This window comes from Erythrolamprus reginae, chromosome 5 (genome assembly GCF_031021105.1).
Source record: "Erythrolamprus reginae isolate rEryReg1 chromosome 5, rEryReg1.hap1, whole genome shotgun sequence".
Classification (NCBI taxonomy): domain Eukaryota; kingdom Metazoa; phylum Chordata; class Lepidosauria; order Squamata; family Dipsadidae; genus Erythrolamprus; species Erythrolamprus reginae.
The window spans coordinates 27,434,785-27,459,201 of record NC_091954.1 but is presented as its reverse complement, the minus strand read 5'-3'; the positions used below and the strand labels follow the sequence as shown (position 1 = coordinate 27,459,201).

At 40.4% G+C, this 24,417-nt stretch overlaps 1 long non-coding RNA gene across 1 annotated transcript in view; it reads right to left on the bottom strand.

Moving 5' to 3' along the window:
* The window catches only part of LOC139167623 (uncharacterized), a 172,108-nt gene that overhangs the window by 134,797 nt on the left and 12,894 nt on the right, over window positions 1-24,417 (bottom strand). Inside the window, exons 2-3 of the long non-coding RNA XR_011559159.1 lie at window positions 8,772-8,916; window positions 6,628-6,785 (exon numbers count right to left, since the gene is read on the bottom strand). This is a non-coding gene — a long non-coding RNA (uncharacterized lncRNA). The remainder of the gene's footprint in view (window positions 1-6,627; window positions 6,786-8,771; window positions 8,917-24,417) is intronic.

The following is a 24,417-nucleotide window of genomic DNA, read 5'->3' as shown; positions in this document are numbered from 1 at the left end:
GGCAGGAACTCATATTTCCATATTTTGTTCAGATAGCAATAAATACTTTTCAGAGTAATGAACATTATTGCCTGAGCTCAGAGCACTAAAATACAGAATTATAATTGTATTTCTTATTCTCCTTTCTCTTTCTCGCTTTCTTGACATTCTCATTCTTTCCAATTTTATTGTTTGTATATATGCTACAATAGGTTTTAACATCAAAACAGCCCAGTATATTCTACTTGAGATTAACATTTCAGCCCAACCCAAAATAGCTATACTGTAATTAATATAGACAGAACATATTAATATTCCTAAATGCATACTTACTAAAGTAGAGTCACATTCTTTCAAAGGGTGAACATAGAGCTTTTAAGCCCATATTTAAATCAACACTCACAATAGTCAAAAGCTGGTCTGCAGTTGTCTTTGCATGGGAATGAAAATGTTGGAGTTTGGAGCCATCAGGTGACAATATGGACAGATTCATGCAAGAAGATATTAGAAATAGCCTAAATCACTGAAAGCCAGTGATCTCCCTGTCTTTCCAAAAGATCATTGCCAAAATTAAGAACTAGCTTGACTTTTTCCTGAAAACTTCAGGTTCTCTAAGAGATAATGCTATAGCAGGGGTCCCCAAACTTGGCATCTTTAAGACTTGAAGACTTCAACTTTCAGTTATGCTGGCTGGAGAATTCTGGGAATTGAAGTCCACAAGACTTAAAATGTGCAAGTTTGAAAATTCCTTTGCCCTATAGAAACTTACTTTAGTTCACTGTATTCATAGATCAGATTGTGTTGGAATTGACACAATATAAAAATTAAACTTGTTATATAATGTTTAATAGCTTAATGTTTGCCACTTTGAGCTAAACAACAATGGTAGGATACAAAAAAAATATCCTGCCTAACTTATTTTGTTTGTCTGAGTAAGGGTAGGGTCTTGTTTCGTTTTGTTAAATTTATTTACCATTTCAGAATGCTTCCAAAAGCACTATATTTTTTTTAGCAGATGAACATATCCACTGTAAATAGTCCATTGTGTCCCAATTTCTCCAAAATTTTGTGGTTGCCCAGAAAAGCTTTTGTAATGGGGAAAGCTTTTGGCAGAGTCACAAGTAGTGGTTAGGGCATGGCCACAAATTGAAGGCAGCAGAATACTGTAAACCACAAACAAGAGATTAAAAATAATAAAGTACATAAGAAGACATTTTTTTTGCAAGCCAACAGTAGGAAAATAGATGTATGGAGGTCTACTTTCAGATGTACCCCAACTGGTTCTGCAAGTGTTTTGCAATTCTGAGAAAAATATTTCTAGGTACAAGCTGGGTACACAGCTCAAACAGGAAGAAGAGAAAAGAAAAACAAGCAGTAAATCTTGCCATTAAAACCCCACTAGAAGTGGGAGGAGAAATTTAACATGAAATGTTGCACTTAAATTATACAAAGAGAGAGCTTTTTGGGCCACTAAGTCCAACTGCTGCTCAGTGAAAAAAAAAATCCAGATTAAAATAAAAGCTGTTCATCCATATCTATTTGTACCCATCCAATGAGAGGGGGATTCTTTATTGTAATGAAATCACTATATGGTTGGTCCTTTCTGGTGTAATGTTCTCTCTGCGCCAACTCAGAAAGCTCAAACTGCCCAAGGAACTGCTGATACAGTTCTACAGAGGAATTTTTGAGTGTGCCATCTGCACCTCCATAACTGTCTGGTTCAGTTCTGTGACCCAGCAATACAGACACAGACTTCAGAGGATAATCAGAACTGCAGAAAAAGCAATTACCGGTACTGCTAATCTGCCTTTCACTGAGGACCTGCATGAGTCAAAAAGAGGGCTGTGAAAATATTTACAGACACCTCACCTACACACCGGGATAAAAACTGTTTCAACTCCTACCCTTAAAATGACAATATATAGCACTGTGCACCAGCACAACTAGACATAAGAATAGGGTATATTTTTCCCGAACACCATCACTCTGCTAAACAAATAATTCCCTCAACACTGTCAAACTATTTACTATGTCTGCACTACTATAAATCATTTCATCGTTCTCATCACCGATCTCCTCCCATAAATGACTGTATGGCTGTAACGTTGTTGCTTGTATTCTTAAAATTTATATTGACTGCTTCCTAACATGATTGGATTTCTTATTTGTCTATCATTAAGAGTTATACTTTATGATTCTTGATGAAGGTATTTTTTATTTTATGTACACTGAGAGCATGTGCACCAAGACAAATTCCTTGTGTGTCCAATCATACTTGGCCAATAAAATTCTATGTTGAAATGATTCTCAGTAGCATCATTTGATTGACTAAGTTATGGATTTTTTTTATTAAATGTATATGCCACCGATATCCCATCTGATTCTACAATGCCTTCTTAGTTAGTTTGGGATCATTATTTTAGGCTTGTTGTGTTATACTTCCCAATGTTACTTATTTGTATGTGGATGTAATTTGAGAAGACTTTCTTCTCTTATATTTTAATTTTGTGATTTATATGAATGTATACAATCCCAAGAATACTTTTTTTGCAAAAGTAAATTGAGCAATCACATTTTTATTACTTTCATCATGCTTGAAATCCAACTATAAAACCCAGGTTTTTAAAAAATGAATTTTTAGTAGGCTGTGATATAGGGAGTATAATATTTAATGTATTAATAAATGGTTGACATTCAAAAATATTTTCTGGCAATCCCAAATGATGTTCGTGAAATGTTTCATTCTTTTAAAAAAACAGACCATGTGTTGGTCATTTTTGGACACACTATACACTAATGACAAGCAGCTATGGTGTTGTAGTCTGGAATTTAAAAACAGTAAAGTAGAACAAAACAAAACAAAACAAAACTCTTTGTTGGCCAAGTACATACATAGGTGGTTATCACTTTCAAGGACCAAGGAGACTGCTTATTAAGATTCCGCTTTCCATAATATAGAAAATATCCTGCTTGCTCTTGAGTATATTGGATTAATTTACACAGAAAGTCATACATGTTTTGCTGTCAAAGGCCCACCATTTGTCTACTTCGAAAGCTGAGACTTCAACTGGGCCAAAATGAATATAGGCATCCCCCTTTGGTTCTACAATTTAGACAAATAATTGCAGAAAGAAAAAGAATTTAACAAAAAAACACCTTTGATCTCAGTGAGGTGCTAATTTGTAAGGTCTTATGGTTGTTAAGAGTTTAGGAAGCAAGGAACCAGTACATAAACAAGGACCTTTATCTGGAAGGCTATTACTGATACATTACTCTCTGGAAACAGTCATTTACTCAAGCATTTGAAGACAAGACAGAGTGTCAATAAAGGAATTAGACCAGACACCTTGAATCCATCAGGTTTATCTCAATTTGCTGACAGGAACAGTAGGTGATGTTAAGTCACAGAAAATACTTCAAAGTCCCCTGGGCCTTAGATTTTCTACAGAAGCTAAACAACATTTACAGCTCTGATACTAACAAACAATGTGTAGGTAGGTAGAAGGCAGATGGAAGATGAAAGCTTAGTCCTTTGAGCAAACATTCTGCTTTTCACATTCAGTATTCTTTGACCAGATTTAAGTCAATTGTTGTTGGCTTCAGGAAAAAATGAAATGATTTCTTTCATCTTGGCCATTTTGCAAGAAAGACTTCATTTTAAAGAATGTAGCAAGTCAGATAACTAGCCTGGCTAAAGCTACCAAAGGCTGGAAGCTTTTCTACTTGTTATTTCTACAAACACAGAACACAGTGAGATGTGAAAGGTGAGAATCATTTTGATGGGAAAACTAATCTTCTCTGGAGTAATCAGGACTTCTGAAGAGGTTCAATTTTTCTTCCCAATACATCTGTCTTATGAATAAAAAGCTAGAAGTATGCTACGGGAGTAACTCAGAGTAACCTACAATATAAAGTAGCACAGTGAGGTATTTCAGATGCGAAAAGGTTAACATTTTAAAATAAACCACTATATTTTCCATTGATCTGTAACGTACTAAGAAAAATCATGCAAAATGAAACAAAAGGTCAAGGTATTCCAGCATTCCTTATCTAAAACAATCAAACAAATTATTATAGAAAACCCACATATAGAACATAGGTATATGAACCAGGGTTGAAATCCAGCAGGTTCTGGAGAACTGGTAACAGAAATTTTGAGTACAGTGGTACCTCTACCTAAGAATGCCTCTACTTAAGAACTTTTCTAGATAAGAACCAAGTGTTCAAGATTTTTTTTGCCTCTTCTTAAGAATCATTTTCTACTTAAGAACCCGAGCCCAGAAAAATTTCCCAGGAAATTTGAGAACGGCACGAAGGCCCGGCCAGTTTCCTGCCATTCGCCCTTTAATTCCAGCCACCTTGGCCTTTTCTGGGCTGCCAGAGGAGCCTTTTGGTGATGCTTAAGGAGGCTTTAGCAGCCCAGAGCAAACCAGTCTAAGGAGAGGGGTGGCATACAAATGTAATAAATAAATAAATAAGTTGTTATTTCAACTTGTATCCTCTCTTTCATGAACAAAATGGCAGATACCAGTAAAACACCCATGCTAAAATATCATTAAAACATTAATATTAAAATAAAGCAAAAATAATAATTATAGAGGGAGAAAAGGAACTTTTTACTTGATCACGCTTTGCACAGTGACTTAATCAGCAGGCATAAGTGACAGATGGAATTGATGGCTCTTCACAAGATGGTAAAGTGTTAGTAAACTAGATCCTTTTCTTCAAGGAAGAAAGATCTATCTAGCATTTTTCTTCCATTGTGTTACCACCTGATATATTTCCATATGTAGTAAAAAATTGAAATGGCCCTTAAAAGCCTTCAGCAATGGTGCACCCTCAACTTCTTGGAGGCAAGGTGTTTTACTGGTTGTTTGTTCTCGCTGTTAAATCTCTCCTTAGTTCTAAGTTGCTTCTCCACTGCATCCATTGTTTTTTGTCTCGCCTTCTGGTTGAACCCCCCCCCCCATCTTCTTCGTGGCAGGCCCTCAAATATTGGAACACTGCTATCATGTCTCCTCTAATACTTCTTTTTATTATACTAGCTGCAAGCTGCCCTGAGTCCCATGGGATTGGATGGGATAGAAATAAATTAATCAAATTAAATTAAAAAATAAAATAAAATAAAATAAAATAAAATAAAATAATAAAAAAATTATAGACTTATCCAATTCCTGCAACTGTTCTTTATATGTTTTAGCCCATATGTTTCTTCTCCATTCTCTTCCCAGAATTTTATGATCTTTTTTTACAATTGTGGTGACCAAAACTGGATGTAGTATCGGGTGTTCAATTATATTCTGGATTAGATGTTAGATTATAAATAAATAAAATAAATAAATACTTTATTGTCCTTTCATGTATATACACAGTATACCCATGCAACGAAATTCGTATGATGCCAAAGACCAATCTCAACATACATAACAATCCAAAAGAACATGCTCAACCTGCCACAATTTCCCTCCTGAGCCATCCAACATCCACACAACAGACCGAGTAGTATTGTCCAGCAGTTCACTGATGGCGACCCCCTAGTGCATTGTTAAGTGCAATTGCAGCTAACGGATAAAAACTGTTCAGAAAATGTGTAGTTCAAGTTTTAATTGTTCTGTATCTTCTGCCAGAAGGCAACAATCCAAAAAGATTGTAAGCAGGATGAGAAGAGTCTCTGAGAATGAAGTATCTACTTCTTTACTCATCTGTTAACCTTTACTTTTTCAATACTTATTTCTGCTTTCTGCTTTCACACATGGTCTTTTATGATTAGGTTTAAAGCAAAGTAACAGATGGAAGGGATTTCATTTCTTTTATAATGAAGGTACCATTTTGTTATGCAAAAATCCCCCTCTCTCTTTTGTCTTCTTTGCTACACTGAGTTCATGATGAAAGGAAGGAAAAGAAAAGTGCTTGAGGGTCTAAGGGTTACTATTACAAATATATTGGGCTAATTACAATTTTAAAAGACTGTGGTTACCTTACTAAGCTATTAACATTAATGAAGATAGTTTGTTTGGTTTCATTCAGGGATATTCTGTAGTCCTAGTGGCTAATCTATCATTAGACTTCATCTTCAATCATTAGGAAGGAAGTCTCATCAAATTCAGTGGAGTTAACTTCTGAAAGGGAATGATTTAATGAACTCTTACATTACTGTAATTCTGTGCATCACTATTTGGAGTAAAATTATGTGAGTGTGTGTGATTTCTAAATATCATACAGACTTGGTGCTTCTGTGTCCTGATACTATATCCTCAAGTATTCAAATCCTGGCCTTGCTTCTGTGATGGCCATTACATTCTGATGACCATGAATAGACATTTAACTCTCAATTCTATCTGACAGACTCTGTGTTCAACAACTTCTAATCTAATCAAAGTTTAAGAATACCTGTAAATGTAGTTAAGTTTATTCTAATAGTCTACATAATAAGCAGCAAATAATAGCTGTCTAACGTCTTGTTAATGGGTCTTACTCAACATTATTGCCATCTGTCCTTTCATGTAAATTTTACTCATTGTTATACTAAAATACTGTAGCATTATTTTAGTCTGTGGCCATGGTAATGGAGAATCACTATTTAAAGTAGATTATGTTTCTTTTACAACACAACATATACAGTAAATACAAGAGATATATATTTAAAACCTGTTTTCTCCATGTCTGTAGAGATTCTTGATCATTCAGGTCATGGTTGTCCCAAAGGTGCTTTTTCAGGAAGCAACTGGACTGGGGGGTTTTTTGAAGATGTTTTGCTTCTGCAGAATATTGGAGAATATTGTACCCAGTCTGGCCAAGGTGAAAGCCTGATGGAAGTTCAGAATTAGAATTGAAGAGAGATTTCATGATGATACATATCATTTGAGAATAAGCCATAAAGTTGGATACTAGGCTTAGGTTTAAAAATCAATATTCCAGATAGGTTGTTTAAGATGATTACCAGCATTTTCAATCCCCGATGATTAGAGGGTTTCCAAAGAGAATCCTAAGGACTATAGCTTGCTATTAGATTTTGTTATGCAGATTGGTTTAAAACAGACTCCGTAAGAGCTCTCAGGCTATATACAATGAACTCTCCATACAAATCTTACTTCACATTGCCAGTTACTCCAAGCTAAAATAGTAATTAAAAATTCAAGACTTCAAACATTCAAATCTTGCTTTTTGGATTTTTCATTGCTAATATTTATCACTATGCTGATCAATGAAGGGCTGCAAAAAAAAATTACTATCACACTGTAGGCGTGGCTTATTTTGTGGGTGTGACTTGTCAGCCATGTCACCAGGTGGGAGTGGCTTGACAATCATGTGACCGGTGGCTTAAAGATCATGTGACTGGCTTAAAGGTGGCCAACTTGATGTCACTCACATCAAGGTTTTGGGTTAGGGTGCCTGGCCTCTCCTCAACTCAAATTCCCTTATCCCTTATCTATTTACTAAAACTGAACATCCAAAATATACTATTTAATTCTATGTATACATGCCATTGTGATAGGAAAAACATACCCAGAGCCCAGAAGGGAAAAGGAAAAAAAAATTCAACATTTTTCTACCGGTTCTGCGTACCTGACCATACCTATAGGAGCCCATCACTGAGGCTGGTCCAATATTAGGTGAACTAAAGTGAAAGCAATAGCTTCCTGTCTAAGAAGTTATTGTTTTTGAGAATTGGTTATCAGGAGATCAATTTCACATCAGTAGGCATTGTGAATATTCCTAGGACAGATGTCCAATGCCCATCAACCCAAGGAGCCACATCTTTTGATTAGTCAAGCAATAAACTTGGTTGGTTGCTTCTTGGCATGGCTAATCTTTCTGGTTAAAATGATTATATTATCTTATGTTTCTATATTTCCATACTTAAAAAATATATTGTTTCCATACTTTGTAGGTCAATAAAACTCCTTAACAGAAAGGGAGTTTAACTGGAGCTGTAGTATCTGAGAGAAATTTGCTATATATGGTTTGAGTAATAATCAAAGGACTCATTCATATTTCTTATTAGGTATGATTTCGGTAATTTGCCTTGAATTTTGAATGAAACAACTTTGTGTTAGATAGTATTCGATATAGAGAAGACAAAAGATAGTCAAGAAAAATGAAGAAAGGATGATAGAATAGAATAGAATAGAATAGATAGATAGATAGATAGATAGATAGATAGATAGATAGATAGATAGATAGATGAGAGAGATGAAAGATGATAAAAGCATCATGGGAGAGGACAGGAGGAGAGGGGAGGGGAGAGAGCAAAGGAAGAGAAGGAGAGAGAATAATAATAATAATAATAATAATTATTATTATTATTATTATTATTATTGTTATTGTTATTGTTATTGTTATTGTTATTGTTATTATTATTATTATTATTATTATTATTATTGTTATTATTATTTATTAGATTTGTATGCCGCCCCTCTCCGAGGACTCGAGAAGAGAAGAGAAGATAGATTGATTTGGTAAAGACATGCAATGGTGTTAATATTACTAGAAAGATTGCAAGTCCTTTTTTCTGCAGACAGTTTTTGTAGGTTTATACTTCCCGCTTTGTAAAACGAGTCCAAATAGGAGTATTTTTCAATTTACTGAAAGAACCCATCTGTGTTCCATGACTTATGTAATACAGTTTGGATTTTAAAATCTGGGGGTAAAAAACCACTAAACAATGCATAAACATGTAAGGAATCCTATATTAATTCTCAATTTGGATTCCGACAAGGATTACACTTTTTTAAAAAAAAAAATCCAGTATGATTTGTGAATTGGATATCCTTAAACACCTTAATACATACCTCTCTAGATAGCAGCATTTAGTTCTTTGATGGAATCACATCAGACTTTACCCTTTCATAACACCGAACATCGTGATATCCTTTTAATTTGTGCACTCAAGGGGAGATGCAAGACCACCAACAGAGATCCAGGTGCACTTGATTGCTGCTGGCAGAAAAGATGTAAAATCAAAAACAATTGGGGGGGGAGGCAGACGTGCAAAGAGAGCTTGCCACAAATCAAGCGAGAATTGGAGCTCAAGCATGACAATGATAGAAAATTTGTATACTCAGGCACTGTACATCAAGAAGTGGAAAAGAACAGGCAGTGAAAGGAGTAAACCATCACTGAAGTGTGTTTGGTGAAACTTGGAAGCAATGGAACGCAGACATCAAAATTACAAGTGGGATTAAATCAGGTGGACCAGGATGAAGGATGGGGCCAAAGCTTACTGTGCTACTATTTTGGTAGCCTAGGAATGTTAGAATGGCATAAAGTTTGAGTCTACCAAAGAAAATATTGCTGTCTGGAGTTAATGAAAGTTGAAATCCAGTTAGGCTGTGAATCTAACCAAGCATCCCAGCCTGTCAGTTGTGCTTAAGATGCTACGTCATTATTTCATCTACAGCCTCTCATTTCAGTAGGATTCCTAAATATACCATGCAGAGCAGAAGACAAGCAACCTACTATCAAGGATCATCTGGCCTCCCTTTAGGCTTAGAAAATTAAGGGTGCCTGGCACCTTAGAGGAGATGCCCAGCACTTTTCACCATCAAGCCATAAATAAACAACACATGTGGCTGCTCAAAGCTTAGTAGAGTAAAATGAGAAGTCCACTCTGTTCAAAACCAACCTTTGCTCTATGTTATTTGCAATGTGCTATCTTTAACTCAAGGGGCCCATTTTTAGCAACTTGGACTAGAAAATCATTGGAGCAGGTTGGGATTTTGTTGGCACAGTTTGAATAGTCATTTCCTGTTGTTTAGCTACTTCTATAGCTACAATTCTTAAGGAATGAGGATGAAAACATTTTTTTTTCGCCTGCCCACACGAAGTCGGAATGGAAATAAGGCAGAAGGAGAGAGTAGAAAAATCAAGTGGAAAGACAGATAACAGATTAACAAGGTTGGAAGGGACCTTGTAGGTCACTTAGTCCAACTGCCTGTCCAAGCAGGAGACCACCATTTCTGACAGGTGGCAGTCCAATCTCTTCTTGAAAACTTCCAGTGATGAAGTTACCACAAGTTCTGAAGGCAACTTATGTTCCATGAGTTGATTGTTCTCATTTTCTCCCAGTGCTATCATGTCTCCCCCGGTCCTTCTCTTACTAGACTGAACATGCCCATTTCCTGCAATAGTTTGTTGTATGGTTTAGCCTCCAGTCCCCTAATCATCTTAGTTATGAGATGCATGCATGGGACAATTATAGAAGAGCATCATATTTGGGAGAGATCTAGATGCATTATTCTAGCAGTATATAATCTCCATATTTTTATTTTATTTTTATGCCATCAATTTCCAGGAAATTCTTAATCAGCCAAAACCATGTACAGTATTATATACTTGGAGAGGGGCGGCATACAAATCTAATAAATTATTATTAATTAATTAATTATTATTACTACTTAATAAAGTATGTGCACAATAAGTATTAATGATACTCAACATCTTCCAACAAAGATGCCTTTGTTGAATCTTAAAGATTTACTATTTTGACCACTTTACTAACATAACAAGTACTCCAAAACTGTTCCTCCTGCAAATTACAAATAACACAATCTCATGCAGAAGACTCCAACTTGCAAGTTATATACAGGTACCAATTTATAACATTTCATTTAATGATGGCCCAAAGTTACAATGTCATTGAAAAAAGTGACATATGACCATTCTTCACACTTATGACTGTTGTAGTATTCCCATGGTCATGCTTGGAAATTTATGATGGTTGAAGGGCCTGGGGGCTGTGTGATCACCTTTTGTGACTTTCTGACAAGGAAATAAGCAATCAGGAAGCAATCAATATCAATATAAATTCTAAGGATACAAGCAACAAGTTACACTAACAAGTGGGAGGAGATGGGTGATAGGAGAAGACTATTAGTAATAGTAATGCAGCCTTAGTGAATAGTTTGACAGTGTTGAAGGAATTATTTGTTTAGCAGAGTGATGGTGTTCAGGAAAAAATATTTTCACAGCCCTCTTTTTGACTTTGAAGGCAGGTTGGTAGCAATTGCTCTTTCTGCAGTTTTGATTATCCTCTGAAGTCTGTTTTTGTCTTGTTGGGTTGCAGAACAGTTATGGAGGTGCAGATGACAGACTCAATAATTCCTCTATAGAACTGTATCAGCAACTCCATATACTCACCGCAAACCAAAAATATTGGAGATCCCTTGCTTCTTCACATGATATATCAGTGTTTCTCAACCTTGGCAACTTGAAAATGTGTGGACTTTAGCTCCCAGAATTCCCCAGTCCACTTAAAGAAACACTGTGCTACATAGCGTGGAAGAATTTAATGGTAGTACTAAAAATGCCATCAACCATAGTCATCACTGCCTATAATGAAGGGTTGCAATATAAAATATCTGCAAGTTTACAGCTAGGGTATCTTTCATTATATTCACTTTCTAGTCTATCAAATTTAATACTGTACCAATTTTCATAGATAACTTACACCTCATGATATACAAGACCACAGTCGTGAAAACTTTTAAGGAACAAGAAATCTGCTGCTATATAAATTGTGATTAGAGCCTTTGGAGCAATAACTTGCTATTTGAAAATTTTGAATTTATGTTACTTAAATACATTACTACTGTATTATTATTATTATCTCTTTTATTCATTAAATGTGAAACTCAGTCAACTGAACATTTAAAAAAATGTTAGCTAGTGCTAATGATTGATACGGGTTGCTGCCAGCATCCTAGGTATCAACCAAGTACCTTCTTAAAATATATGATGTTCTGAGTAGTGCATTTTTTTGCAGTTCCACTGATGTTATTGCAGGAAACTGCAATTTCTTGATGTGTTTTGTGAAATTCTTGGACATGGTACCAAGTGCCCCAATGACAATGGGTATGACGGTTACATATTTCATTCGTAGCCGTGTAGTTCAATGGCCAGATCACGATATTTCATAATTTTTTCCAGTTCGTTTTCTTCAACTCTGGCATTTCCTGGTACAGCAATATCAATAAACTATACTCTTTGGCCCTCGACAACCGTGATGTCTGGTGTGTCTTCCAAAGGATGATCTGTTTGTATTCGAAAGTCCCACAAGATCTTCACCGTCTCATTTTCAGTAACTTTTTCCACTTTGTGCTCCCATGACATGATGCTGCTGCTGCTGCTGCTGATGATGATGATGATGATGATTGTTGTTGTTGTTGTTGCTGTTGTTGTTGTTGTTATATTATTATTATTATTATTATTATTATTATTATTATTATTATTATTATTATTTTGCTTGGAACTTCCCATATTCACTACCTTAATATTATTTCCTCCTTAATTAGGACTTGAATTATTAAGTTTCCATCAGTCTTTGAATGTGAATTATAATAATTATGGTTGAAGAAGGTCATTACAAATATCTGGGCATCTTCCAACCTTACAAATAGTTAAGATTAAAAATGGGTACATCATAAAAGTATATATCTTAAAGTCCAAACTCAGTGTAGGAAATACCAACAAGACAATTGGGCAATTCCAGTCATTAGATGACATAGATTGGAAAGCAGAGTGGGTGGGAGTGGCTTACCAACTAAAATAAGTTTTCAAATAGGTGCTTGGACTCTTTTTCAGTTGATTAAGTCACATTATTTGAATAGCCACAAAAAGGACAAATGATAGCATTATTTGTTGAGGAGCACAGTAACATTTTAAGGTTTTGTACTGAACCCCCAAGGTTCAGTGTGATAACACATTAGGCAAGTAGCTCAATTTTCTTTAATTGCTATAAAAGTTCAGTCTGAAGATAATAGTTAAAATGATGAAAGTGTTTATGGGTAAATGTTAATTATTTCCTATTTTAAAAGTAATTAAGGATCATACTAAGGTACTAGAGAGGGAAGGACAATAAGTATTCAATAAAAAGTGCATAAACGTACATATTCTATATGTTATAGAATATAACATGTATAGAATAGAACCAGTAATGTGCTGCATCCCCCCTCCGCCCCCGCCGTGGGGGAAGCAGCCCATTACTGGTTCTATTCTATATATGTTATATTCTATAACATATAGAATATAGTTTGTCGGCTATAAAATTAACTGCCTGGATGACCCCTGGAGGGGCTAAGAGGCAAAAAGGAAGCAGTATACTTCCTTCTATAGTTGCCACATTTGTTAAGTGACAACATTGCAATTAGTAAATTAGTAGCACAGCTTTTAAGTGAATCCGGGTTCCCCACTGACTTTGTTAGAAGGTTGCAAAAGGGGACCATGTGACAACTCTCATAAATAAGAGTCAGTTGCCAAGTGTCTGAGTTTTGAACAAATGACCATGATATGCCGCAATACATAATTCTTAAAAATGTTCATAAATCACTTTTTCCCCCCAGCGCCATTGTAACTTCAAATGTTCACTAAATAAGTGGTGGGTTGCTACCAGTTCATACAAGTTCAGTGAACCAGTAGCGGCTGCAGTGAGAGTTTCCGCCCACCCACTCGGACGTCATCAAAAACCCCCTGTGCATGCGCAGAAGCATTGTGCTTGAGCACAGTGCCCGTCCATAGTAGCACACTCCCATTCCTGAATCAGTAGCAAAGGTAAGTGGAACCCACTTCTGCACTAAATAAATTCTTTTAAGTCAAAAACTGCCTGTACCTGAAAACAGTATAGTAGAAGAAAAAGAACTGGAGAAAATCAAGATACAAAGACCTGCAAATGGAAGTAGAACGACTGTGTTAAAAGAAAACAAAGATAGTATCAATAGTAATAGGCACCATAGGTGTAATCTTAAAACAACTTGGATACCATTGGCACTGACAAAATCACTATCAATTGCAAAAGGCAGCTTTATTTGGAAGAGCTAACATCCTACCACAATACCTTTTACACCATCAAAGAACAACCTCTGTCTATCCAAGGTCCTTGGAAAGAACTTGGATAAAACTGCCAAATCCAATCTAAACATTTCAATGACTGTGCAAATAATAATGATAATGGGCAGCAGAGCAAATTACTAATGATAACAGATAAATCATTAAGTATAATGCAGGGACTAACTGGAGAATAATTGCTCTTTGGTTGACAGGAACCTAAAGGATATTCATAGACAATAAGATAATCATTTAAAAATCTTTGTCATTTCCTTCAGGGTGGAAGACATAGGGCTGTTACCATTGCTTGAGGTGATAGAAACATAGAAGATTGACTGCAGAAAAAGACCTCATGGTCCATCTAGTCTGCCCTTATACTATTTCCTGTATTTTATCTTAGGATGGATATATGGCTGGAAGCTGACCAAGGAGAGATTCAACATGGAGATAAGGAGGAATTTCCTGACGGTCAGAGCGATCAACCAACGGAACAACCTACCAGAGGACGTTGTGAACTCCAACACTCTGGACATTTTAAAGAGAAGATTGAACTGTCACTTGACTGGTGTGCTATAGGGTTCCTGCTTGATTTATTTATTTATTTATTTATTACTTAGATTTGTATGCCGCCCCTCTCCGAAGACTCGGGGCGGCTCACAACATGTAAAAAACAAATCATAAGCAATCAGACAAATTTAAAATATTTAAATATTTAAAAAACCCCATATGCTAACAGTCACACACACAGACATACCATGCATAAATTAAACGTGCCCAGGGGGAGATGTTTCAGTTCCCCCATGCCTGACGGCAAAGGTGGGTTTTAAGGAGTTTACGGAAGGCAGGAAGAGTAGGGGCAGTTCTAATCTCCGGGTGGAGTTGGTTCCAGAGAGTCGGTGCCGCCACAGAGAAGGCTCTTCCCCTGGGGCCCGCCAACCGACATTGTTTAGTTGACGGGACCCGGAGAAGGCCCACTCTGTGGGACCTAATCGGTCGCTGGGATTCGTGCGGCAGGAGGCGGTCTCGGAGATATTCTGGTCCGATGCCATGAAGGGCTTTAAAGGTCATAACCAACACTTTGAATTGTGACCGGAAATTGATCGGCAACCAATGCAGACTGCGGAGTGATGGTGAAACATGGGCATACCTAGGTAGGCCCATGACTGCTCTCGCAGCTGCATTTTGCACGATCTGAAGTTTCCGAACACTCTTCAAAGGTAGCCCCATGTAGAGAGCATTACAGTAGTCGAACCTCGAGGTGATGAGGGCGTGAGTGACTGTGAGCAATGAGTCCCGGTCCAGATAGGGCCGCAGCTGGTGCACCAGGCGAACCTGGGCAAACGCCCCCCTCGCCACAGCTGAAAGATGTTGTTCTAATGTGAGCTGTGGATCGAGGAGGACGCCCAAGTTGCGGACCCTCTCTGAGGGGGTCAATAATTCCCCCCCCAGGGTGATGGACGGACAGATGGGATTGTCCTTGGGAGGCAGAACCCACAGCCACTCCGTCTTATCCGGGTTGAGCTTGAGTCTGTTGACACCCATCCAGACCCCAACAGCCTCCAGGCACCGGCACATCACTTCCACCGCTTCGTTGACTGGGCATGGGGTGGAGATGTAAAGCTGGGTATCATCCGCATATTGATGATACCTCACCCCATGTCCTTGGATGATCTCGCCCAGCGGTTTCATGTAGATGTTGAATAGCAGGGGGGAGAGGACCGACCCCTGAGGCACCCCACAAGGGAGAAACCTAGGAGTCGACCTCTGGCCCCCCACTAACACCGACTGCGACCGGCCAGAGAGGTAGGAGGAGAACCACTGAAGGACAGTGCCTCCCACTCCCAACCCCTCCAGCCGGTGCAGAAGGATACCATGGTCGATGGTATCGAAAGCCGCTGAGAGGTCAAGGAGCACCAGGACAGAGGATAAACCCCTGTCCCGGGCCCGCCAGAGATCATCCTTCATGGCCTTCATGGTCCCTTTCAACTCTATCTATCAATCAATCAATCAATCAATCAATCAATCAATATGTTTATCCCAGGCATGTCTATATTCAGTTACTATGGATTTACCAACCAAATCTGCTGGAAGTTTGTTCAAAGCATCTACTACTCTTAGGGGATTCTACATAAGGAGCTGAAGCAAACAGTGATGGAAACAGATGAGGTTCCATTTGTCAAACTGACAAATTGAAGACATAATTCATCAGTATCCTTCCAGCTTTGTTTTGTTTTTACCTCAGATTACAGGTAGCTGGTTTAGTGTAGTGGACTTCTAATCACAATATGTGAAATAGCTTTGAAGCTGTACTCCATGCCTGGAAATCACATTAAAAAAAACCTTCAGATTTTCAAAGTTAGGTTTAGGTGCCAATTAATGTAGCATGTGTTCCAGGTCAACAGGAGATTCCATTGATACGGAAGAAATTGTCAGAAAGTCAATGTATGGAAAGATTGAGTTATTCTGAAAATAAATCCATTTTATTCTGTATTTGTGAATGCCATCTGGCAAATAAGTTAGGGTTAGGGTCCTCGTAATTACCTAGTTATAGCCAAATAATTTTCTTTCCCCCAGAATTTCACAATCTGGTTCTACCATTATGAAATATAGAGTGTGATCCTGGTTAGTAATTTCAACATAAGTCAAGATGACTTATGGAGTGGGTTCTACTTACATTCCCCACCGGTTCATATCATGACGGAAGAGCACATTTTACACGCGTCACTTCCTGGAAATGTCCCTCTGCACATACACAGTACTATAAAAAAAGTTTCTGTGCATGTGCAGAGGTAAAAAATAAGATGAGAGAGGAACTGGCTCGAGAGTGTGGCAGGCCTGGGTCGCTGCCAGTTTCAGCGACCTAGGTCACCAAATTACTACCAGTTTATTTTATTTGTTTGTTTGTTTGTTTGTTTTGTCAAGTACATATTGGTGGTATACAAAGATATAACAATATTTATTGTTATATTTATTTATTAATATTTATTCTATAGAACTGGTCCAAACCAAGAAGAGCCCTGAAGATGGCAAGGTGTCATTGAGAAGTTATAATGCTTCCTTGATAACTTTTTGAATTATTACTATTACACTGGTATTATGCCTGCTGTCAACAAATGAGTTTTCCCAGTTTTTTAAATACAGATTTATTGAAAGGGGAAAGATATTAAATTATGGAAGTCTCAATTACAAAGATTGTTTTCACATTCAGGAATTATTTCAGAGTGTTAAAGCAGGAACCATTTCAGCCACTGAGACACAGTCTCTCTATGAACTGGTGGAGCTCATTTCTTCAACTGATAAAAATAATGATCCAGATACACAGGATGAGAATCTTTCTCAGGCTCTGAACATATTTGCACTTATCAGTAAATGGATAGTAACTAAGAGGCAGAGACTGTTGTTACCTACAGTGCTTATATTTTGAAAAAGGAAGATGTGAGATTGAGCCATCTACAAATCTGTGGCTGCATACAAAACATTATGGTTAATGTACTCAGTACGGATCAGTCTTACTGTGTTCACAAGAATTTATGCATACAATTTTAGTCATACTAAGCAAAACTAAGAGAAACATCCATAAATTTATCACCAGTATAAACCTGATATAGAAGTTCTGTTTCTCACAATTTTGTTTGCGTTTCACTACCATACCAATAACAACAACAAGAAGTGTTGTCTGTGTCATGGTCAGACCATTTTCTACTACGGCTTGACTTCCTGGCTCCGACCCTTCACCGCAGGGAGGCGGAACTGACTAGGTGGTTCCGCCCCAGACGCCTGATGGATCCAGATGGTTTTCAAAGGGCGCTTGGGGTTATTCCAGATGCACTCATCCACAGTTTGGTGGAGTCTCTTGCTGAGGCCTGGAATAAGGCTGCAGCGGAGGCTCTTGACCGGATTGCACTATTGCAACCCCTCCATGGTGCTAGACCCCGTAGAGCTCCGTGGTTCAACGAGGAGCTCCGGGAGTTGAAACGCCAGAAGAGACGTCTAGAGAAGCGATGGAAGAAGAGTAAGTCCGAATCCGACCGAACACTTGTAAGAGCTCATATTAAGACTTACAAAGTGGCGCTCAAAGCAGCAAGATGTGCGTACCATGCAATCTTGATTGCATCAGCGGAGTCTCGCCTGGCCACTCTGCTTAGGGTGAACCGCTCCCTTCTTAACCAGGGGGGAGTTGGAGAGCCCTTGCAGAGCAGTGCCGAGGATTTTAACACATTTTTCGCTGATAAAGTCGCTCAGATCCGGGCAGACCTTGACTCCGATTGGATAACAGAGTTGGCTGACAATGAGTCAGTCGAGGTGACTGTGGCCCGTACTTGTCCATCTGTCTGGGAAGGGTTTGATCTAGTGACACCTGATGAAGTGGACAAGGCCATTGGAGCTGTGAGTTCCGCCACCTGTTTACTGGATCTGTGTCCCTCCTGGCTGGTTTCGGCACAGAGCTGACACAGAGCTGGGTCCAGGAGATTGTCAACGCTTCCTTATTTATTTATTATTTATTTATTTATTAGATGTGTATGCCGCCCCTCTCTGTAGACTCGGGGCAGCTCACAGCATACAATAAGACAATTCATAACAAATCTAATAAATTTAAAAAACATTTAAAACCCCCATTATTAAACCAGACATACACACAGACACACCATACATAAATTATATAGGCCCGGGGGAGGGAGGGGGAATGCCTCAATTCCCCCATGCCTGATGGCAGAGGTGAGTTTTAAGGAGTTTACAGAAGGCAAGGAGGGCGGGGGCAGTTCTAATCTCCGGGGAGAGCTGGTTCCAGAGGGTCAGGGCCACCACAGAGAAGGCTCTTCCCCTGGGACCGCCAGATGACATTGTTTAGTCGATGGGACCTGGAGAAGACCAACTCTGTGGGATCTAATCGGTCGCTGGGATTCGTGCAGTAGAAGACGGTCCCAGAGATATTCTGACTGTGGGAGATATTCCTTGGGGAGGGGATCCTTTCCGGCTCCTTATAAGGAGGCACTTGTGCGCCCCCTCCTCAAGAAGCCTTCCCTGGACCCAGCCATTCTTAATAACTATCATCCAGTCTCCAACTTTCCCTTTATGGGGAAGGTTGTTGGGAAGGTGGTGGCGCTCCAGCTCCAGTGGTCCTTGGAAGAAGCTGATTATCTAGGCCCTCAACAGTAGGGTTTCAGGCCTGGTTACAGCACGGAAACTGCTTTGGTCGCATTGATGGATGATCTCTGGCGGGCCCGGGACAGAGGTTTATCCTCTGTCCTGGTGCTTCTTGACCTGTCAGTGGCTTTCGATACCATCGACCATGGTATCCTTCTGCGCCGGCTGGAAGGGTTGTGGGTGAGAGGCACTGTCTTGCAGTGGTTCTCCTCCTACCTCTCCAGTCGGTCACAGTCAGTGTTAGTGGGGGGGTCAAAAGGCGACCTCTAGGTCTCTCCGTTGTGGAGTGCCTCAGGGGTTGGTCCTCCCCCCCCTACTATTTAATGTCTACATGAAACTGCTGGGAAGTTATGTGCCGGTGCCTGGAGGCTGTTGGGGTCTGGATGGGTGTCAACAGACTCAAAGTCAACCCTGATAAGACGGAGTGGCTGTGGGTTTTGCCTCTCAAGGACAATTCCATCTGTCCATCCATTACCCTGGGGGGGGGATTACTGACCCCCTCAGAGAGGGTCCGCAACTTGGGAATCTCCTTGATCCACAGCTTACATTAGAGAAACATCTTTCAGCTGTGGCGAGGGGGGCGTTTGTCCAGGTCCACCTGGTGCACCAGTTGTGGCCCTATCTGGACCGGGAGTCACTGCTCACAGTCACTCATGCCCTCATCACCTTGAGGTTTGACTACTGTAACGCTCTCTACATGGGGCTACCTTTGAAAAATGTTCGGAAACTTCAGATCGTTCAGAATGCAACTGCGAGAGCAATCATGGGCTTCCCTAGGTATGCCCATGTTACACCAATACTCTGTAGTCTGCATTGGTTGCCGATCAGTTTCCGGTCACAATTCAAAGTGTTGGTTATGACCTATAAAGCCCTTCATGGCATCAGACCAGAATATCTCTGGGACCGCCTTCTGCCGCACGTATCCCAACAACCAGTTAGGTCCCAGAGAGTTGGCCTTCTCCGGGTCCTGTCGACTAAACAATGTTGTCTGGCGGGACCCGGGGAAGAGCCTTCTCTGTGGCAGCCCTGACTCTCTGGAACCAGCTCCCCCCAGAGATTAGGATTGCCCCCACCCTCCTTGCCTTTCACAAACTTCTTAAAACCTACCTCTGCCGTCAGGCATGGGGGAACTGAGACATCTCCCCCTGACCTATATAATTCATGAATGGTATGTTTGTGTATGTGTCTTGTTTTTTTAAGGGGTTTTTAGAGACTTTTTAATATTAGATTTGTGATACATTGTTTTTTGTTATAGTTGTGAGCCGCCCCGAGTCTGCGGAGAGGGGCGGCATACAAATCAAATAAATAAATAACCCACCCATCCCGATTGAATCTATAAGAAGAGATTGGTCAGCCATTTGTCTTGAATGGTATAGAGCAGGTGTCAAACTCAATTTTACTGAGGACCACGTCAGAGGGCCAGAGTGGGTATGGCCATGGTAGACGTGGCCAGCTCAATGTCACTCATGTTGTGGGTGCCTGTGGTGGCCTGAGTGGTCTGCCAGAGAAAACAGGTTCCCAAGGCCCATTTTTGGCTGCTATGGCCTCCTGCAACTCCCTGACAGTGAAAATGGAGTTCTATTTTTGCTGGCAGAAGCACCATGGGCCAGCACAAGCCTTCACTGTTTCCGGGAAAGCCCCGCGGACCGAATCAGTCCATTGAGTTTGACACCCCTGCTTGAGCAAGCTGGACTAGAAGACCTTCAAGGTCTTTTCTACCTCTGTTATTCTCCTATAATTGGTCTGTGGTTGACAGATTAGGGCTACCATAAATTGGCTACAAGAATTCAGATGACCACCAGATGGCAAAATAACAGATATCCTTCATCTCTTTGGATTGTTTTGGGGCACGTACTTGTCCACCTGTCTGGGAAGAGTTTGATCTGGTGACACCGGATGAAGTGGACAAGGCCATTGGAGCTGTGAGTTCCGCCACCTGTTTACTGGATCCGTGTCCCTCCTGGTTGGTTTTGGCCAGCAGGGAGGTGACACGGAGCTGGGCCCAGGAGATTACCAACACTTCCTTGGGAAGGGGAGTTTTTCCAACACTCTATAAAGAAGCGCTCGTGCGCCCCCTCCTCAAGAAGCCTTCCCTGGACCCAGCCGTACTTAATAACTATCGTCCAGTCTCCAACCTTCCCTTTATGGGGAAGGTTGTTGAGAAGGTGGTGGCACTCCAGCTCCAACGGTCCTTGGAAGAAGCCGATTATCTAGGTCCCCAGCAGTCGGGTTTCAGGCCCGGTTACAGCACGGAAACCGCTTTGGTCGCGTTGATGGATGATCTCTGGCGGGCCCGGGACAGGGGTTTATCCTCTGTCCTGGTGCTCCTCGACCTCTCAGCGGCTTTCGATACCATCGACCATGGTATCCTTCTGCACCGGCTGGAGGGATTGGGAGTGGGAGGCACTGTTCTTCAGTGGTTCTCCTCCTACCTCTCTGGCCAGTCACAGTCGGTGTTAGTGGGGGGTCAGAGGTCGGCTCCGAGGTCTCTCCCTTGTGGGGTGCCTCAGGGGTCGGTCCTCTCCCCCCTTCTATTCAACATCTACATGAAACCGCTGGGTGAGATCATCCAAGGACATGGGGTGAGGTATCATCAATATGCTGATGATACCCAGCTTTACATCTCCACCCCATGCCCAGTCAACGAAGCGGTGGAAGTGATGTGCCAGTGCCTGGAGGCTGTTGGGGCCTGGATGGGTGTCAACAGACTCAAACTCAACCCGGATAAGACGGAGGGGCTGTGAGTTTTGCCTCCCAAGGACAATTCCATCTGGGGGGGGAATTATTATCCATTACCCTGGGGGGGAATTATTGACCCCCTCAGAGAGGGTCCGCAACTTGGGCGTCCTCCTCGATCCAGAGCTCACATTAGAAAACCATCTCTCAGCTGTGGCAAGGGGGGCCTTTGCCCAGGTTCGCCTGGTGCACCAGTTGTGGCCCTATCTGGACCGGGACTCATTGCTCACAGTCACTCATGCCCTCATCACCTCGAGGTTCGACTACTGTAATGCTCTCTACATGGGGCTACTTCTGAAAAGTGTTCGAAAACTTCAGATCGTGCAAAATGCAGCTGCGAGAGCAGTCATGGGCTTACCTAGGTATGCCCATGTTTCACCATCACTCCGCAGTCTGCATTGGCTGCCGATCAATTTCCGGTCACAATTCAAAGTGTTGGTTATGACCTTTAAAGCCCTTCATGGCATTGGACCAGAATATCTCCGAGACCGCCTCCTGCCGCACGAATCCCAGCGACCGATTAGGTCCCACAGAGTGGGCCTTCTCTGGGTCCCGTCAACTAAACAATGTCGGTTGGCGGGCCCCAGGGGAAGAGCCTTCTCTGTGGCGGCACCGGCTCTCTGGAACCAACTCCCCCCGGAGATTAGAACTGCCCCTACTCTTCCTGCCTTCCGTAAACTCCTTAAAACCCACCTTTGCCGTCAGGCATGGGGGAATTGAAACATCTCCCCCTGGGCATGTTTAATTTATACATGGTATGCTTGTGTGTGTGTCTGTTAGTATATGGGGTTTTTTAAATCTTTAAATATTTTAATTAATTGGATTATTTATGATTTGTTGCACTTGTTGTGAGCCGCCCCGAGTCTTCGGAGAGGGGCGGCATACAAATCCAAATAATAAATAAATAATAAATGAATAAATGCTGCCCAGAGTCAGCTTTAATCAGATGGCTATAAAACAATAGATAAATAAAAATAAATAAATAAATAAATAAATATAATCTATTGGTTGTCTGGATTATTTTCTTTTTCTTTTTTGCACCCAAGGTACGGTAGCCCTGCTTTAATTCTACTTAGAAGGAACATCATTCTCCCCATTCGCTAAACCCATGAGCTGTAAATCAACAGAGTCATTTTTTAGCCAAGAAAGAACCGCAAACCAATTAGAAATTATATTGCTGGGCAACCCACATCTAATTTAAGTTTCTGCATTTTGGGTGCTTTATTTTTACCATTTGAAGAAAAAACTGCAGATTCTCATAGGGTATAATCATGTTTATTTAAGGGCGACATACCTCTCTGTGTGTCGGAAGGGGTGAACAGTTAGCTGGCAAATTGCTTTCAACCAATTCATATACATGAAAACTGGAGAGAGGTCAGTGAAGGTGATTCGGTAGGACCTTCTCTAGATAAGAGGCAGACATTGAATCTGATTAGATGGGGGGAGGGGGGAGGAAATTAAGATCTCCTGAATTAGCTACAAAATAGGTTCCCAACTTGCAGACATGCCTTTAGGCCAAAGGATAATATATCATAACTCCGCCTTGCCATTTTTTCTTTGGGGAGGACACAATATTCTTTCCTTCCCCAGGGAAATTCCCTAGAAACCTTAGAAGCCATTCAAGACATTCTGCTGTGTGTAGGGTGGTGGTGGTGGTGGTGTTTCACCCTTTCTCCTTGCTGGCACTTCCTGCTCCAATTGATAACCTCACTGACAGTTGGATCTCATTTCACCAGTGTCAGACAATCCTTCATCCTACCTGCAGGCATCAAGATGGCTGTGAGGAACAGCACAACAGGCTACACCGCTTCCACAGCATTGTCTTCACCACCTACTTTTACGTCTCCTGCCTGAGAAATTTTGCCAACTGAAAGGACCGCAGTCATGTGACTTCCTCCTAGTAAACCTCTTTCCATATTTTTACCCTTAGGAATGATGCCTTGGCCAGACTTTGTGACTCTCTCGCCCAAAGTACATCTAAACAGACATTTCTACATCTCTACCTACAAACGCCTCTACTTACAAAATTTTCTACATAATAACCAGGTGTTCAAGATTTTTTTGTCTCTTTTCAAGAACCATTTTCCACTTACAAACCCGAGCCTCCGAAATTGTAACCGGAAAAGGCAGGGAGAAGCCTCCGTGGGGCCTCTCTAGGAATCTCCTGGGAGGAAACAGGGCCAGAAAAGGTGGGGAGAAGCCTCTGGTGGGGAGAGGCCTCCATGGGGCCTCTCTATGAATCTCCTGGGACGAAATAGGGCCTCTACCCTCCCTGTAGTTTCCCCAATCACAAGCATTATTTGCTTTTACATTGATTCCTACAGGAAAAATGGCTTTTTCTTAAAAACTTTTCTACTTAAGAACCTGATCACGGAACGAATTAAGTTCGTAAGTAGAGGTACCACTGTACATCAAAATAGTCTTTTACAGATCTTAACCTATTTCATTATGTTTCTTATTTACATATCTATATACAAAGTATATAAACAAAATAAACAAATATACAAAGTATTTGTTTTTATTCTGGAGAATAAAATCATTGCTTAATGATTGTTACAAAACAGTTGTAAATTTAGGTGGATCAGTTTTACGATCACCCTGACTCACAACTCTAAATGGCAAGGCTCCATTATGGTTGTAAATTAAGGACTATCTGTAATAGAGACCACAACTTGATAAACTTCATAAAGAATGTATAAAACACTGCTGTGTTCACAAAATATACCATGCTCCTCC